General features: G+C 39.5%; 1 non-coding gene across 1 annotated transcript in view; it reads right to left on the bottom strand.

Moving 5' to 3' along the window:
* Rgs22l (regulator of G-protein signalling 22 like) overlaps positions 1 to 14,099 on the bottom strand; it is a 139,148-nt gene extending 125,049 nt beyond the window's left edge. Inside the window, exons 1-3 of the transcript XR_015625629.1 lie at positions 13,944 to 14,099; positions 12,288 to 12,390; positions 619 to 699 (exon numbers count right to left, since the gene is read on the bottom strand). This is a non-coding gene — a transcript (regulator of G-protein signalling 22 like). The remainder of the gene's footprint in view (positions 1 to 618; positions 700 to 12,287; positions 12,391 to 13,943) is intronic.
* Positions 14,100 to 14,523: the final 424 nt, after the last annotated feature.

Genomic DNA, 14,523 nt, shown 5'->3' with positions numbered 1-14,523 from the left:
TATCCAGAAGTGAACTGTGTAAGGGAACTGTGTCATTTTTGATGGGAGGAATACAAGATGGATCAATAAAATTGCCTCTGTCTATTCAAGTATTCCCACATACTTATCTTAGTTACCTAGTTATTGACTTTGTGCTCTTGTTTTACACAAGGCTACTAAGCTACTTAACCTGTCTGATGTTTACTTTGTTGAATTATAAAAATATAAGCATCATTTTTTCACAACAATAATTTAAATAGACAAGATCATTCCAGTGTAAATAACAAAGAATAGCTGCGTGTTTGTCTGTTTCGCCCCTCCCCTTTTTAATGTATGGAGTCTTGTAAGCCGTAACCTAGGAAATCATATCATCCTAATGTTATACAAACATGCCCAAGTGTCAGGATAGTTAAGCATGATGCAATAGCTTGGTCTATGGCTTGGCTTCTTGGCAATTTATAATAGAACTTCTGAACAGGAGAGACATATTCCTCTTCTACCATTTAGTCCAGGAAGATTTGGAAAATAAATAGAGCTGGTGAGTAAATTACATTGAGAAATAAAATAATTAAATATTACATTTTTTCAAGTGAAAACATTTCATATAATTGAGTTATAATATATTTAGAAGTTAATTACCTTAGCAAATTATAAAATGTTCTCTATGCTTGCTTGTCCCAAAGGTATTACATTTGTAAATCATTTCTGAAAGCTTAAAACCTGGAAAATAAAATGCATACAGAGAATTTATACATATGTAGATGCCAACACTTTTGGTCTCAAAACAAAACAGGTGTCTAAGTATAATCTTGATCACCAATATCAATCCTTGTTGGTGAATGTCAGACTACTAAATATTCATATTTAAAAATTATTTGGCTGGAAAAAATAAATAAAACATTATGAGAGCTTTACCTGGATGGTGAAAGTTATTATTTTAAAGTAAATACTAGGGGATAACGGGGTAGCCTACTCAGTAATAAGCATTCGGCACACAAACATGGGAACCTGAATTTAGATCTCTAGAACATACATTGAAAAAAAGGCACAACAGCACACTGTTATTCCAGCCAATGGCAAGAGGTGACAGGGTGATCCTTTTGGCTTTCTAGCTAGCCAATATAGCTGAATAGGAACACTAAGTTCACCAATAGTAACAGAGGAAGACAATTGGTATTAGCCAGTGGCTGCCACATATATGTGCATACTGTGCCATGACCCAACATATGCTCATGACTCTGTCTATGTATAATTTTTTCCTGTGCTTCTGTGAGCTGGGAATTTCATCTCAGCTTTCTCTCACCCTGATTTGTATTTGCCTTTCATCAGCTGACATCTTGTAAGTCTGTACTAATTGTTTTAGAATATTCCTTCAGCATAAGTCTATATACATATCCCTGGGATTTAATTGAAACATGGATTTCTAGGAAATATATTTGTATAAGTCACCATGAAAGCAATATTAAGCCCTGTCAGTGAATCCTTTTTGCAGGTATTTGACATGAGGCTAAAACCATGTTACTAGTGACATTAATGAGAACATTTGTGAAACATCTCTATAATTGTATAGTTACAATTTCTTACTTTGTGTTTAATAACCTCTTTGTGGGAAGCCATTTTGAGGCTGTGAATATAGCCTATTTTTTATTAGCCTCGTACACACTAATATTCTCTCTTGTAACCATTACTGTGTTGTTCCCCAAATGCTTTTATTCCATCTTCATTTATTAATCATAACTCAGCTACAGTTTTCCATTTTCTATTGGTTTGTTCATTTTCTAAGTTTTGGTTATATAAACAGATGGTATTTATGTTCAAGGCTAGAACGGAAAGGAGGGAGAGGGAGAGAAGCCATGGCAGGACAATATGGCGGGTGACGTTAAGATTCCACGCTGTACCTTTACAGGTGGTTACAAATGTTTTTAGGGATGGATGTGTACTGGGCTTTGTATGTTTAGGTGGGTAATTATATCTTGTCAATTGGGTCAAAGGTTATTGTGTTGTGTGTTCTTTCATGTGAAGATTTAAGTGTAATGGAGTGTGGGGTGGCTGGTCTGGGCCACCATGAAGGTGGGACGTGTGTTTCTGGCATGGAAACCTGCCTTGGGAACTAGGTAGGTAGAGAGACGGCTGCCAGGCTCAGAGAGAGGCCTTCGGTTGTGTGATATGGGATGGAGCAAAGTGGGTGAGAGGCTTTGTTGACTGAGAATTAAGATATCTATCAGATATCTTGGGGTGGTGTTGGACCCAAAGTGGCGATAAAAGACAGCCTTTTTATTTTTTATATTTTTACAACATATATAGCCTTATCATAGAAAAGGATCCTAAGTCTAATGTCCTAAGCCTCATCTCAATCATATGTGAGACTCACAGTTAGACTAAGCCTGAGATTCAACGAGCTGCAACATAATAGTACTAGAATAGATGCTTTGAATCAAAAAGGATCAAAATAGAGTAGGAAGACAAGTTTAGCAGCAAGTGGGGGGATGGATGTTAATTTACTAGTCAATTTGAAAAAATTCCATGCATTCTTTCCATTATCCATGATCAGCTCTTACCTAGACAGGCATAGAAAGCCTTGCATTCCACTATAGGATAAACTTTGGACTTGGATGGCAACTACCTGAAAATTTATCCACACTGCAGTAATCAGAATGGCTGTCAACCCAGCAGTCCTGCTTATTGGAGTAGTCAGTGTGATGCACATGTCACACAATGTCACTTAAAACTCACATTGCCGCAGCCCTTTTTTTCTCCTCCAAGTCACCAACTTGTTTGTTTTTTTTTCCAACAGCCTTACATTGCATGCCCTTTACTGTGCCGTTTTTCTTCCTACTACCCATGTGGCTTAGTTTCTCACTTGCTCATTATGTAGTCAACCTGATTTTCTATAGTCTCCTTATGATAAAGGTCTGTCCTTCCCCCATACTGTGTACCTTCTGTTTTCTTGATTTTCTTCTATTTTAATCATTTACACCAGCTTCATTTTACTTGTTTGCTTACTTTTGTGACTTCTTCTTTTTGCATTAATTAATTTATTTATTCACTTTACAGCCTGGTCACAGAATCCCTCCCTCCTCTCCTTCCATTCCCATCCTCCTTTCTCCTACCACTCCCTTTTCTCCTCAGGAAAGGGACATCTCCCTTGGGTACCACCCCAACCTGGGACATAAAGTTGACAGCAGGACTAAGTGCCTTCTCTCCCACTGAGAGCAGACAATGCAGTCCAGCTAGAGGGGAGAAAGCCAAAGGCAGGAAAATAGTCAGAGACAGTGCCCACTCTTTCTAGTACAGTGTAAGCTTCATAAGGAGATCAATATTTGCATCTTTAACTACATAGAAGGTGATCATGCTTACTGAAAAGTTGCTTTAATTTTAAATTAATGTGGTCTAATTACATTCTCAATGATATTAGAAATTTCTAGAAACAATCTAAGAAACTCCTTTATGAAAAGGATGGACAAAAACAGTTGTCATGTTGAGACTAAGAATTAAAGAAATAGGGGTCAACTGAAACTTTTAAGATTATATAGCTATCATCTAATTCAAGGAAGAACTAAAATCCTCCTGAGCTGTGTAGTGTGAGATGCTTAGAGTATGGTATATAATAGCAATACTTTCTGGAAGCCATACCTTATTATGGTTTCTCTTATTTCCTGTTGTCTTTAGCCACAGTGCAAAGAAGAGACTCTGTCTACTCTTTTTATTTTCACAGTCTGAGGTGTTGAATCCCAACAGATATCACGTTTGCCCTTTTACCCAACATAAACCATTCCAGCCATTTCTGATGATTCTGAACAGAGAACCACAGAGAACAGGACCTCACTTTAAATTTAATTTCACTCAAAGGTAGTTTTCAATGTTCTGGGTAAAAGTGTTGCCTTCTTTTTGTAGCCCAAGGCATTATTTTGGGAAGGAAAGTGCAAAAGTTCCTGGTGGGGGTAGGATTGCAATTTTCTCTGAGTTAAATGCTATATGAAAACTGTTTTCATGCTATTAGCACATAACTTTGAATTACTCCCTTCTGCACAGGAACAGTGCCCTCTTAAAACGTATTTTGTTACTTTATTTCCCAGAGCTAGAGCCATTTATTCTAGTTGGTTCAGTTCAAGGTGTTTGGCTTTAGCTTCTTTTGTTGTTTTTTATAAGAATCTTTTTCTCATCAAGTGTTGGATGCATACAGGGGGTTACTGAGAAAAGTATAATATGTGACTTTGTGAAATGTATTGTTTAGTGAATTATCAGTGTATTCTCCCTTATCAATGCATTATTTCACTTAAGTATTAGTGGAAAACTATAGAAATATTTCTATAAGAATACCCCTATGTTGAATATTTAGGTTAAAAATTCAACATTTGCTTGAAAGCTGTACTTGGAAAATGAAGTTCCAAACATGTTCCCTGGGTGACCTATGCAGTATAATAAAGGCCACTGAACATTATCCAGAGCAATGGAGGTAATTTCCACATAATATCCAGAAAGGTATGTGCTTACTCTTCCCCTGTCAATATTGTCCAGATAAGTCAGCCATCCATGTGCACAGAGGATCATACATTAATAACTCAGTAAAGTTTAACCAACTGACAAAATCTTTTGCCCATCATTATCAGTAAATGAATCTAATATCTGAACTGGTTCAAAAATATGCTACTATGGAGATATATAGTGATAGTCACAGAACTGAAGAATTGATGTAAAGAATAGGCCCCAAATCCTAAACACTTACAGTTGTGTACCAACATGGCGTTCTAATGTGCTTATAGCAATGCAGCTCTAATTTGACTGACAGAGTCTTCTAGGGGTTGCTTGGGGTAGCATATTTAGAAAATAATTATTGAGGTTTCAAGAGCACCATTTTATATGGTGCTACCCAAGGTCCTGAAATATGGCTTATTCTAACCTTAATCCTGCAATAATGTTCATATCTAATATGATTCTGAAGCCTTTGAATCAATGGAGACAAAGTAATGGTAGACCAGAAAGAATAGAGGACTGTAGCTGTTTAAAAGATTTCTGTTTTTATTTTTTGGAAGTTTTATATATTTATGCAAATGTATATGGATCATATTCATCTGTCAGTATGTCTCCCCATTTCTCTCTAATTACTCTACCCTTGGAAGCTCACTTCTAGCTTCATGTCTTCTGTTTATTTTTATTGTTGTTGTTATTAATATCACTGAGTTCTGTGGTTTCTATCCATATGCACATGGGTATGTGGCCATCCACTGGGGCAGAAGCAGTATACCTGTAGCCACATTTCCAAATAAGAATGACTCTTCTGCACATAACCTCCATCAGTGGCCAGTATCTCCTCTGATAGAGACCTCAGGAGCCCCTCCATCACCCATGTTGAAATTTTGTGCATTGGTGTTTTGTCTGCATATATGTCTGTATAAGGGTGTTGGACCCTTGGAGCTAGAATTAAAGACAGTGGTAAGCTGCCATGAGGGTACTGAGGATTGAATTTGGGTCCTCTGAAAGAGCAACCAGCATCTTAATGGCTGAACCATCTCTCTAGCTCATGCTGAAATTATGACTGTTTGATTCTCTTATGGGTCTTGAGTAGGATTTTTAAGTTGCTTTTTGTTGATGCATGTAACAGTCACGCTATGTGACAGCCTTTAAAGATTGAAAAAAATCAGAATCATAGGTTTCTTGTCTATGTCCAAATAACTACAGTTAACAAATGAGAAAATTCCTTAAAATGAACATATTTGGTATTTTAGTTCATTTAGGCTACCATAAGAAAACACCATAGACTAGATACATTACAAACAAGGGGGATTAATTTTTCATACTTCTGGAAGAAAAGAAGCCCAAGGTCAAGGGTTTAGCCTGTTTGAGGTCTGATGAGGCTCATTTTCTCATAGATATCTGCCTTCTTCTCCTTGCAACCTCAACGGAAGGGATCTTTCAGGGATCTCTTTTATGAGGCCATTAACCTTATTCAGGAGAGCTCACTTTCTCTCATGACCCAACATCCTCCTAGGGCACTTCCTGTAAATACTAGCATAATGAGAATTGGATTTTTACCTAAAGTTTGTGAGACAGAAACTTGAATGAATACCATTGGATGATGTTATAGTTAAGGTTTCCCAGGAAGCCATCTCTAAGACAGAGAGGAAGCATGTATAATGCTTTTGATGTTAAGCCTTTGTAATTAGTGCCAGCTGAGAGGAAATAGATGAGGTAGAAAGGGTGGAAGGAAGAGTCTTCAAAAGCACTATTTGACTATAGAAAATGAAGGAGCTAGATTGGTCTCTCAAAGTCCTTTAAACATGGGCCAGCTCTTTATTCTCCCATATCAATCAGTCACTGAACCTGGACTGTCCTGGAGGAGAGCATCAGCTTATGGGTAGTTGTTCTCTAAAGCCTAGGAAATCCACAAAATAGATGGAGGCAGTCTGCAAGTAATTTCCTGAAGGGGTAGTAATCTATCTAATGTTCATCACAATGAATCACATGAACCATAATTCCTATCTTTTGCTTATATGTAAGCATAAGGCATTCTGAATTAACCATCGATGTTGTCATCTCTTGTTCTACAGTCTGCATCCTATTGAGCTGATAATTTTATTTCTGGTATTCCTCATCATTTACCTTCACATTGCTAAGCAGTTCCTCATAGTCATCCCATTACCCATATTTAAACATCTTTTGGATACCACCTAAAAATATACATACTTTCCCTTTCTAATCCTACCTAACTCTCTTGAGAGAACAAGAGGTTTCAAGGCCTCCTTCCTCTTATTCCCTCCAATTTAGTTGTAACTTTGTGCTTGTTTGAATGGGAATGGCCCCCATAGGCTCATATATTTGAATATTTGGTCTCTAGTTGGTGGAAGTGTTTGGGAAAGAGTAGGAGGTATGGCTCTTTTGGAGGAGATGTGTCACCAGAGGCTTACTTTGAGGTTTCAAAAGTCTATGTTATTCCAAGTAAGATCTCTCTGCCTCTCAATTATGGTTCTCAGTGGCTACTCCAGTGCCATACCTGCTTGCCTGCTATCATGCTTTCTACCGTGATAGTCATAGACTCTAACCTTCTGGAACCATGATCTCCAAATGGCTTTCTTTGGTTAGTTGTCTTGGTTGTGGCATTTTGTCACAGCAAGGAAAAGTAACTGAGACAATTTTCCCCAAGATCTTTTATAAAATTAGAACCTGGAATGAAACTGCTAATGCGAATGTAGTCACAGAGGTACTTCTGATACATCTTAGGAGAAAAACAAATATTTTGGCATTCACTTGGACTGACATATCTAGTACAATACTGAAAAGTAAGTGAAGAGAAAATATAAGGGAAAATATACATGAAGGCATATTTAAAATAAATATATAAATGTGAAAATTCATATAGACAGAGAAAGACTGGGGAAGTAAGGGATCTCTTTAAGCCATTCACTGTTCTAGCCAATAAAACCTCTTAGGATGAGACCACCAGGTTGGCTACCTAGTATCCCATGTCTGTAAACATCTCTATGTTCTTCACTAGCTTGGTTCTGATCAACTTATTTCATCTATGTTAGAATCCACTGCACAGAAATCTGAACCTTATGTTCCAACTCAGTTTTCACTCATGATTTCACTCAACCTCATTCTTCAGACAGGCAAATTCATCCCACATTTTCAGAATCAATATCTGTTTTCTTTAGTGGCAACCTAAATCGTTCTTCAGATCACATTTGCAATAAAGTAAGTAGGCTGTCTTTCTGCAGCATTGCAGCATCAAAACTCTAAGCTGATGTCTCCAGCCCAACCTTACACTCATCAGAGAAGGTTCTTTTGGCAACAGACAGTGATCTGTACAGAAGACCACAACTGGAAATGCTGAGAACAACTGACCACAGGGTATCCAGCTGCAATTGACACATCTACAAAACAATTCCTGCACCTAAGGTTCAGAAGTTGCAAAAGAGGAGCCAAAAAGATTATAGGAACCAGTGAGTTTCTCTCTCTCTCTCTCTCTCTCTCTCTCTCTCTCTCTCTCTCTCTCTCTCTCTCTCTGTGTGTGTGTGTGTGTGTGTGTGTGTGTGTGTAAAAGGAGTAGGGTGGAAGTTGAGATAGGATAAGGAGAGAATGATGTAATAAGAGTACACATGTATGAAATTAAAAAAAAATCAAAGAATTTAGCTGACCCCTAAGGAAGCAATAAACTTAGACTAGCTCACTTATGTTATTTAAAGATGGGGCAGAACTTTTACTTCCATAGGAAGTATAGCATTTAGTCCTCATTCTGTCTCTGGTGCCTAGAATGGTGTTTGACATCAAACTAACACTCAGTAGTCTGGCTGGCTGGGTGGGAAACCTCAGGTGGCTGCTGACAACCATCTGTAATGTGTGGTGCATCCTTGTAACCCCCTGCTTCAGCCCCTCCCCTGAGCATTCACTTACCAAGTTATGTCATTCTGCAGGAGAATGAGGCCAAAACAGTGGACCATTCTCCTCCCATTACAGAACACGTATCATCTGCCAAGATCATGCCTGGAAAGCAAGAGTTAACTATGGAGAATGTAGAAAGGAAAGACAATAGAGGGATGGTCTTCATTTTCAGGGGCATCTGCTTCCCAAAAATGGAACATTTGGATGTTTTTTGAGAAGTTGTGAAGAGAGCTAGAAAATGCATGTGAAGTGAGGTTATTTAAATTCTGATCTAACTGTGTGGCCTATCTTCATGCCTGCATTAAAATTGTTCAGGCTCTGACCATCCACCCCAGTCATTTTGTTTGGATTAGTGGAGAGTTCCACTTGTGTGGTACGTTTTCATTCTTGTCTGCCACAGTGTTCCCATCCCATCCTCCTTCAAATAGATGTGTGGAGGGGGGAGGAGGTGCTTAGCTGAGAAGTCACCATCTCTGCTTTTTTATGCTTCCAAAGAAACTTAACAGGAAATGGCTTAATGTTGCCATATTTAGGATAGCTTGCACTGCAGATTCAGAGACCGTTCCTAAGGTTACAGTTTACACAGAAAACTCAATGACAGATGCAAAGAGAGAAGAGATCTCAGACCCCAGTCCTAGGAAACATCCAGGGTATGATTAAAGGTTGTCATTCAATAGTTGAGGGAATTATTTCCTGGTGAGATGAAATAGTTTGCTAAAAAGCCACACAATAAACTAAGGATCCTTGAAGAAACTGAAATGGAACATAGATCTCTCATCACTGTTAGGACAAGCTGAAATGTACTAGATGATCCCAAAGCATTGCTTAAAAGTAGTATTTCCATAGTGTTATGTGCTTGGAGGGACTGAATCAAGGGGACATTGTGAGGAATATGAACCTTAGAAACAGTCACTGAATTCCTAAGCATGGGGAAAGGTAAGGTTGCACAATTGGATCAGTCAGTTGTAATATGGAAAGCCTTCATGAAATATTATTTACCACTGCCAATACTGTCCTTTTCTCCCATTTAACAGAAGCATGAGAAGACCCGGGACAAGGAAGGCAGCTATGCCCAAACCTGTGCTGTATGCTGTCTACTCTCAGAGAACCATGGAATTATCCCTGTAGCAGACTGAAGGGCAGTGAAATCTACAAGGTTAGATAAACTTTAAACAGTAATTTTATATTGGTTAGAATATATGCTTTGGTTGTGCTGTAGGAGTACTAAATGTCAAAGTTGGTCACAAGAGAGAGAAAGAGAAAAGGAAGAAGAATTGTTTTCTATTGGTATGATAAAACACTGGAGTCTAAAACAGCTTGGGGAGGAAAGCATTCATTTCAGCTTACAGCTCCACATTGTAGTCCTGCATCAAGAGTAAGTCAGAGTTATACTTAGCTGTAAGGTTTGAGGCATAACCTGAAGCACGAGGCACAGGGGAGCAATGTGTACCTGTTTGCTCTTCATGGCTTGCTCAGCCTAATTTCTTAAGGCACCCAGAACCACCAGCCCAGAGCTGGCATCTTCCACAGTGAGTTTGGCCTTCCTATATGAGTCATCAGTCAAGAAAATGCTCCATAGGCCAGTCCAGAGAAGCCACTTTCAAACTGAATCTTCCCACTTTGTAAATGACTCTTGCTTGTGTCAAGCCGACATAAAACTAGCCAGCACAAGGGTTATTCTTAAAAGGTGCTCTTGACTATTTTAAAATCTGCCCTGATTTTTCCCAGTGTTTCAAGGATAGAACACACTTGTAGGCTTTCTTCCACTTCAGGCCCACTTTCTGAGAGGAACTACAGAACGAGTGAGGGTTCATAGCAGAAGGAAAACTTTAATACTAGGGTGATATAGGCCAGTATAGTGCCCATTTTGTATGCTGAGGTTTCCTAATTCCTTCGAGGGAATGCTGCACAACTCTGTTTCAAGTAATCACCATAACAACCTATACGTCAATTAATTTGAGTGTCCTTCAGCATACTGAGGAGTGTGAATATATAAGATATATCATACACATTATATTTTAAAAGAGCAACAATTTTTAAGTCCAAGTAATAGCAATAAATTTCCCATAGAAAAAAGCAATTATAACTTAAAGCATTAGCCAAAGATAATATGAGTGGTTTCAGGGGCTGGAGAGATGGCTAAATGGTTAAGAGCACTGAATGCTCTTTCAGAGGTTCTGAGTTCAATTCTCAGCAACCACATGGTGGCTCACAACTATCTGTCATGGGATCTGATACCCTTTTCTAGTGTGTCTGAAGACAGTGACAGTGTACTCACATACATATATGTAATAAATAAAACCTTTAGAAATGTTGGTGATTAAGAACACAGACTAAGCACAGAGATTCTGGAAATAGAGTAATTAGGTGAGAGTCTTGGTTTTGCTTCTTGAAGGCTAAAAGTTGGGAAAGATAGCTCTAAAAATGTCCCTAGATGATCACCACATCTTGGTGTTTCTGGGTTTGTACAATTGCCATCCCTTAAATGACTCTTTTTGAAACACTAGTATAGCATAATATTCTAAGTTGGCACCTTTTTTTTATCTTTTTTTTTACACTCCAGATCTTATTTCCCTCCCGTTCCACCCTCTGAGTTTTCCTCAGTCCATATCTCCTCCCTGGCCCCCCGCCTCCCTGAGGATGTCATAAGCCCCCCCCCCCCCACAACCTCCCTCACCCCACCAGACCTCTAGACTCCCTAGGGCCTCCAGTCTCTTGAGAGTTAGGTGTATCTTCTCTGACTGAACCCAGACCCTACAGTCCTCTGCTGTGTATGTGTTGGGGGCCTCATATCTGCTGGTGTATGCTGCCTGATTGGTGGTCCAGTGTCTGAGAGATCATGAGGTCCAAATTAATGGAGACTGCTGGTCCTCTTACAGGGTCACCCTCCTCCTTAACTTCTTCCAGCTGTTCTCTAATTCAACCACAGGGGGCAATGGCTTCTGTCCACTGGTTGAGTGTAAATATCTGCATCTCACTTTCAGCTGCCTGTTGAGTCTTTTCAGAGAGCAGTCATGTTAGGTTCCTTTTTGTGAGCGCTTCATAGCCTCAGTAATACTGTCAGGTCTTGGGGCTACTCCTTGAGCTGGATCCAACTTGTATCACTAGATAACTCAGTGGCTTTGATGATACAAGTTACTCCATTGAAAACTCTCATGAAACAAGGAACTGGTGGGTGATCTGTAGCCAATAGCCTGTGAAGAATAGCTGGGAAGTTGAATTCTACCAAATGTCATGTGTGTTAACTTGGAAACAGATCCTTCTCTAGTTAAATGCCCATAAGTATCCTCAGTCTCAGGAGACCCTTTAATTGTAGCCTTTGCAGAAACTGTGAAACTGACCTAGATAAGCCATGTCCCAATTCTTCCTGACCAATGAATAGATAATATGACATAACAAATACATATTATCTTATGACTGCATATGTAGGAAGCCCAAGAAGGTAATTTCCTCTGGATAAGTTCTACTTGCAAAACAGATATCAATGATCAAGTATTTCGCAGGATTACTAGGAAAAGTATGTGTTACTATATCTACATAGTGAGACCCTGGAAGATGTTCTGTAGGTTTCAAAGCATCACACCTAAGGAGATTTGGAAATATAAAGGAGAAATATTGGAGGGAAGGAAATGATATGTTATCTACTCAAAACTTATGTATGTGAATAAAACGATCAATAAAAATGTTATCAGAGGAAATTAAAACATAAATCCAGGTGTTGCCCAAGCCAAGGTTTTCTTGTACCATGACAGTCTGACAATAAGTATCTTTTTTGGATATTTGTCATTTCCACAATTCATTCATGATTTTGTTATCCATTTATCTCTTGATGCCTCCCTAAAATGACCTGTACCAGAATGTCTTCACTTTCCAACACCATTCTGGATCTTTGAACCCAAGAAGGATTGACTGCTCCTGCTCCCACTTACTATTCAGCATCCTTTCTTGAACTTCTGTTTCTTCTCAGCTTCTGGTTGCCCATGACCAGGTTCATTCACATTCAGTTTCACACTCTTGGAAATGTGTAAGGATCTGCATGGTGTATCCAGGGAAGCAAGGATAACAATGAGGCAGGGAAAAGAGATATGCTTTCTCACTACAGTTTGTCCTTAAAGTAGGTCATTACACTGTGTTCTGCAACTCAGTTCATCAAATGTGTCAGGAGACTTATAAAGCTATAATTCTGATCTCATGGAGACAATATATAAGCATTAAATGGGATGACCATGATACAATAATTGGGCTTAAGTGGGTGTCAGCTGTGTGATAACCTACGACTTGCTTTTCTCAGCTATAAATGCTGTAAATGCTACAAGCCCAGGCCACAGACAGCCCTAGAATACCTCTCCCTCTCTGTCATGACCGCTTTCCCACTGGAAGTACTATTTCTATCCAGGAAAAAATAATCTAGCTTCAGAGATCAGACATTCATGTTTCCTGATTGTGGGTGGACTTCCAGGGGCAAAGGGTCAGCCTGTTTTACTGTCTCCACTGCCCTTTCTCATGTTTACTCCATTTCTCAGTCCTGGGAATCCTTTTCTCTCCCATCCATGTACTGAGTTCTACTTGTTATGGCTTCAAGGTTGCAAACATATGTAGCTGTCATAGTGGAGATTTTCAACTGTGGCTCAGTCTGTTATCTTGTGTTTTATTTTACGTGCCCTCTTTATGCTCCCTACGTGTTAATTGCCTTCTTCATAAAATGGGATTAGAACACGCATTTTGCATTATAATGACAATGCACACAAAGTGCTCTATACACAAGACACAATGGAGGGTTATGATCTGAAATAAAATCGATGCCAAGCTTAAGTTCTTTAACTTTGTAAACCTCCTATCGCTAGCATACTGATTGATTCATAAAAATATTTTGTTGGATTATTTATCCTTAAGCAATAAAATATTCTTCAGGATGCCAATAACCTTGTATCGGTGCCCAGTTAGAGTAGGCCAATAATGATGATGTGGAGAAGAGGAGGTCTAGAAGGAGGAGGAAGAAGAGGAGAAGGGAGAGGAGGAGGCTGTTTATCAGATATAGGCTTCAGTGAGCTCCACCTTGGAGAAGCTGTGTTCCTCTATGCAGTTTTAACCCTGACCCTGCAGACTTAATTTATCATCTCTGCATTTGGGCACAGGTGTGTCATACAGGTGTACCTCCTGTCATAACGTAAGAAATTAATATGTGTTAGCTCCCTTTCCCTCACAACATGGTCTTTTAAAAACAGTTCATTTTTTTTTACTCACCATTCCGTGGGCTATGGGCTCTTTTAAGCAATGTTGGTGGATGAAAGGCGCCTCAGATGGGATTCCTAATACAATGCACAGCCTAAATCACGGATATCCCACCACCCCCACCATCCTGCTTCTCCCTATAATCCCAGATTTGTTTCTCATTTAGAAAAATCGCTTCAACATTCAAAAGGAAACAGGGTCTTCCGAGGGAAGTCAAGTCTCTTTATACTTTGCCAGAGAACTTTCCCACAAAGAGGAAATTCTACAAATACTCAGATGACATCATTGAGAAAAGGCTCTTGTTCCCCCAGGGTCTAGCCTCCCTGGAAGACAAGGGTTAGGAATAGACAAACCTTGGCCACTTGTCGGATTTGGCAAGAGGCAGTCAACAGCTGGTCCAGCGGGTTAATTAGCCCTGCTCTCTGCTCCCTCCAGTCCTTACTGGCAAAGGCAGAGGCAAGCAGCTCCGGCCTGCTTTTCTCTTTCTATTAACAAAGCCCAGTGCCATCGGATTACCTTGGCCTCAAGCCAGGCCTGCATGCCCTTTGCCTGCCTGTGAGTTGCCATGGCGATGGTGATGCGCCTTTTGCCAACGAAGCAGCTGGCGGATGGGTAGCAGATTACCTGCCAAGCAGATTTACTAGCTCCAAAGTGCAGACCTCTCTTGAACAAGTGAAAGGGGGGTGGGGGTGGGGTTTGTTTTCCACACTCAGGAAATAAGGAGGGAGAATTCTCCACACCTTTTACCCCATTGGTCCTATTTTAATTTTCAAACAAAAGATGATTATTCGTCATCTGTCCAGATGCCCATCTGCTAAGTGCGTAGGCCTATCTGGTGTAATTTTTTTTTTTTTTTGACGACGGTCAATAAACAATTTAGTCTTTGTCTTTGCTACAACACACATGCCACCGCCCTCAGCATCCTGAGTCAGG

Source organism: Rattus norvegicus, chromosome 7 (assembly GCF_021556685.1).
Source record: "Rattus norvegicus strain SHRSP/BbbUtx chromosome 7, alternate assembly SHRSP_T2T, whole genome shotgun sequence".
Taxonomy (NCBI): domain Eukaryota; kingdom Metazoa; phylum Chordata; class Mammalia; order Rodentia; family Muridae; genus Rattus; species Rattus norvegicus.
The sequence above is the reverse complement of the archived record's forward strand: the minus strand, read 5'-3'. Positions and strand labels throughout refer to the sequence as shown.